At 42.0% G+C, this 4,864-nt stretch overlaps 1 non-coding gene across 1 annotated transcript; it reads right to left on the reverse strand.

The window, feature by feature from the left end:
- Positions 1 to 3,677: 3,677 nt before the first annotated feature.
- On the reverse strand, positions 3,678 to 3,784 carry LOC144999026 (small nucleolar RNA R71). The gene has a single exon (XR_013660554.1). It is a non-coding gene; the product is annotated as a small nucleolar RNA R71 (small nucleolar RNA).
- Between the last annotated feature and the right edge of the window lie 1,080 nt (positions 3,785 to 4,864).

Consider the following 4,864-nt stretch of genomic DNA (forward strand, 5'->3'; position numbering starts at 1 on the left):
TCGCACCAGCAGATGTCCTGAGGGGGACAAGGTCAGACTAGCATCCTATCTTCTGAAGGATAGGGCACTAGTTTGGTGGGAGGAGATCAGACATGTCATTGGGGATGATGCAACTCTTGATGCGATGACTTGGTCTAATTTTACAACCAGGTTAAGAGCCGAGTTTGCACTGGTTATTGAGGCGCAATAGTTAGCCAGGGAGTTTCAGGATCTTACTCAGACTACAAAGATAGTGGCATAGATTACCGCCAAGTTCAGGTAGAGGGATCTTCTTGTTCCTCAGTATGCAGCAGATGAGGAAATGAAGAAGGCTCGTTATCATGAGATGTTGCAGAGTGATATCCGCCAGTTTGTGAGCTGGTCCAACTATAAAACGCTGGATGACATGATTTCTAGGGCTCGTGAGAGAGAGAGAGAGAGAGAGAGAGAGAGAGAGATTAATTTAGAGATGGAGAAGAAGAGGAAGCTAGAGGCGGCATCAGGCACTGGGACTTCGGGCAAAAAGCCTAAGGTATTAGATCACAGATCTAGAGGACAGCAGGCCCACAGTCGGTGTGGCAAGTGTGGGAGATTGCACGATGGGGCGTGCAAGGAAGTGGGTCCCGGTTGCTACAAGTGTGGCCGGACCGGGCATATGAGTAGAGATTGTACAACTACTACCACCACCACCACAACATCTAATCTGATTTGCTTCCATTGCAATTAGAGGGGACATAAAAAGTCCCAGTAGCCGAGTTTGACAACAGCAGAGAAGGTGGTAGCACCTGCCCCTGCAACATTGAGGATTACAGATGGCCGTCAGGGCCGGAGCAAGGCGCCAGTGGCCAAGAGTAGTGCTTTTCAGATGTCGGAAAAGGAGGCACGAGCGACTCCTGATGTGGTAACGGGTATGTATCTTCCTTTCATCTTTCTATTTTTATGAATTGTTTCTTATGGTTATATGTTTTATTTAGGGTCGTTCTTAGTGAACGACATTCCATATACAATCTTATTTGATTCGGGGGGCTATCTGATCATTTGTTTCGCTTGCGCTTAGCAATAGGTTTAGTAGAGCTCCAGGGGAGCTGGATTGTCCACTTGAGGTCAAGATAGCTGATGACAGGACCGTCAGGGTTACGAGAGTTCATAAGGGGTGTTCGCTTCGGTTATTTGATGTGTAGTTTTCGGTAGACTTGGTTCCTATTCCTCTGCGAGGGAACAAGGTTATAGTAGGCATGGATTGGCTGAGCCCTAATGGGTCATTGACTGATTGTGAACTGCAGTTGATGAGGGTTCGCACTCCCAGTGGGGGAGAGTTAGTGATTTAGGGTGAGAGGCCACAATGCAGACCGATTCTCTGTTCAACAGCGAGAGCGAGGCGTTACTTTTAGCAGGGTTGCACGGGGGTTGTTGATATGTGCATAATTAGTTAATTATTTTACATATATTCTTCGTTATTTTTGGTTAATTATGAGAATAATGTGGACAAAAGGTACTTAAAATGCTTTGAATTGTGTTTTCAGTCCAAAGGATATGCTTGGAGGCAAAAAGGAGAAAAGGAAAGAAAGTGAAGATTAAAGAGTGAAAGAAGGACCTACTCGGCGAGTAGATCGACCCTACTCGGCGAGTACACGACGATATGCCAGAAGATAAATACGACTGCTAATTCAAGACGGATAAGTATGGACCTACTCGGCGAGTTGATTCTGCTACTCGCCGAGTACCCTCTGTTTTGGGATATCTTTAAAAGACGAATCTTTATCCCATGGGACATTATTCCTGGCGATTTTGGAAGGATTAGCTGCGACTAAAAGGTTCAGAAGGCGCTAAGGAACCCTAAGCTTCAAGAGTTGGAAGAATTAAAGCAATTAGGTTAATTCTACCACTTAGACTTAGGAATTAAACATGTTTGCTTTCATAAACTTTGTTTTTGTGTTTGTTTCTACTGCAACTATGAGCTAAACTCGTTTTTGTTTCTGTTTGGGGAATACCAAAGAACTCCTATGGTTTAATTATTAATTCTTGTTTAATTGTCTATTGGTGATTTATTAAATCAAGTTTGTTAATGAACCTTATGTATTAATCACTACTATTTTCTGTTAATTGGAAGGCAATTAGGTTGCATGAACGTCACTTAATTGTTAACCTCATATGTCTATGTGAATGCTAAAACGTATGCTTGGAAGTAATGAGTATGAAACTAAGATTAATAAGAAAATAGGAAGATTAATGTGTGAGCTTGTTTGAGAAACCATCAACAAGAGGTTAATTGAATTGATAACTTAATTAATCATTACAAATCTTATTTAATCCAAATAATTAATCTAGGGAATTAATTAGTTTAAACACTTGATCAACGCTTAAATTAGTTAATTGTCTAAGGGTTAGGAGTAATGAATATGAACCTAACTATTATCATTGGTAACCAATAGCAATTAATCCACCTTAACTTAAATAACCATAGGAGTGAATTGGTTGAACCTAAATAGAAACATCTTTATCAAATTTGGTGAATAGTTGTTGCTTTAGTTAATTAGTTAATTTAGTTTGTCTAAGTTTCTTGTCTTGCAAAACTAGAGAAAAACCCTTTACTTTTATTATTTGTTTTAGTGAAAATTAGCTATTAGTTTAATTGCCGTTCCCTGAGTTCGATACCTTACTTATCAATCTATACCACTTAAAGACAGGTTCACTGCCTTTGTGTGCTCAAATTATTAATAAAAAGTAGGGATAAAACTAGTTGAATTCACACACATCAAGTTTTTGGCGCCGTTGCCGGGGAACGGTTCTAAATAATTAAGCTAATTCCTAATTTTTTCGATCCTTTGTGTGAGTTTACTTGCATAAAGTTCATTTATTGCAATTTAGTAATTGGTAATTAGGTTTTAGTATCTGTTTTAGTTAGGTTAAAACTTAGAATTTTTTTTTTGAAATATCACTGATACTCGCCGAGTGCACTCGCACCTACTCGGCGAGTAACAGTTTAGTTCTTTTTATGCTTTTTATTTGATCAATTTCAGGACTTTCATGACCAGAGGAGCAAACACATCACTGGTACCCCCGTTTGAAGATCCCGAATCCGCATTGAAAAGAAACAAAGGGAAGGACGTGGAGAATTCAAGCACACCAAAGAAATCACCATTGTCCAACTTGAAGACTGTTTTTGGGAAAAAGAAGAGCAGCAAATCAGGAGCTTCCAGCGCTTCCTTGATAATTGAGGATCCAATTCAAGAAGATATTGGATACGAAACAGAGGAAGAAGAGGAGGCAATGTACGAACAAGAAACCGAATCGGAGGAAGAGTTAGCATTCACTATGGCTAACATTGATGAAATTCCCATGGGAGAATGGAAGAAGAGGATGCGCGACGACCATGGCCCGGGACTTGTGCAACCCGCAATTCCCGCAACTGCCACCTTCGAGCTAAAAGGTCATATCCTAGCTTCACTCAAGGAAATACCTTTCTATGGGAAAGATCATGAAGATGCCTACAAACATTTGGATGAAGTGAATGATGTTGTTGATTACTTCAACATTCCAATTGTAACCCGCGAAACTCAACTACTTCGGATGCTTCCGGTAACCTTCAAGGGTGCTGCTAAAGACTGGCTCAAATCACTTCCCCCGGGTCAGTCACTACTTGGGCCAGAATGAAGGAAGAATTTATTGATCACTTTTGCCCACCATCCAAGATAGCCAAACTCAAGAAGGCCATTGCAAACTTTGAACAACAAGCTGGAGAGTCATTATATGAAGCATGGGAGAGGTACAAAAGTCTGCTACGAAATTGCCCACACCATGATCTAAACAGCTAGCAAGAAGTTTCCATCTTTTATGATGGAGTCAATGTCACGACCCGACAGTTGCTAGACTCACAAGGCCTACTTACAAAGAAGCCACCCCCGGTGATTAAAGAATTGATTGAAGAATTCTCTAAACACTCTAGAGAATACCACAACCCTAGGAATGATGTCACGAGGGGAGCCGCATACGCTGCTACTGAAGATCTATCCGCGGTCATGGCCATGTTAAAAACCATGGATAGGAGAATGGACAAAATGGATCAAACTATCCATGCCATACGGGTGGGTTGCGAAAATTGCAATGGACCTCACCTCACTAGAGATTGCGATTTGGATGAGAACGGAAACAAAAAGGCACAAGTATGTTATTCGAGCGGTGACCGGTATGATGAGGACTGGTGCAAACAAAAGAAGGAGTGGCTGCCTTACGAAGAGTACAAGAAGGCCAAGGAGGAGAAGTACAGACAAAAAGGGAGAGGCTTTTACCAAAAGGAGGAGCCGGTGCAAGAGAAGAAGCCAAGCTTGGAGGAAATGCTAACTAAATTTGTGGCCGCGTCCGAGAAAAGACATAGTGACCACGATGCTGCTATCCAAGAAACAAGAACAATGCTCAGGAACCAGCAAGCATCCATCCACAACATAGAAATGCAGCTTGGGCAACTTGCTCAACAACTAAACCAAAGGTCACCGGGTGAGCTTCCTAGCAAAACCGAGAACAACCCACGAGGCGCACAAGTAAATATTGTTACCACAAGAAGTGGGAAGATTATTATTCCCCTGGCCCCCATTCGAACTGAAGCAACCAAGGACTCACAGAAGGAAGGAACGGAAGAGCAAGTCGAAAACCAACACTCACAATCTGAGAGTCCTACTCGCCGAGTAGGACCGATGGACTCGGCGAGTACCTCTGCTAAAACAAATGAACAGCCACCCTTGAAACCATACCAGCCTCCAATGCCATACCCAGCCTGAGCCAAGGAAGAGAAGCAGGAAGAGGAATATCAGAAGTTTCTAGATCACATTAAAACTCTTCAAATCAATATTCCTTTCATTGAAGCCTTCATGCAAATGCCCAAGTATGC

Source organism: Lactuca saligna, chromosome 5, assembly GCF_052625555.1.
Source record: "Lactuca saligna cultivar CGN05327 chromosome 5, ASM5262555v1, whole genome shotgun sequence".
NCBI classification, from domain to species: domain Eukaryota; kingdom Viridiplantae; phylum Streptophyta; class Magnoliopsida; order Asterales; family Asteraceae; genus Lactuca; species Lactuca saligna.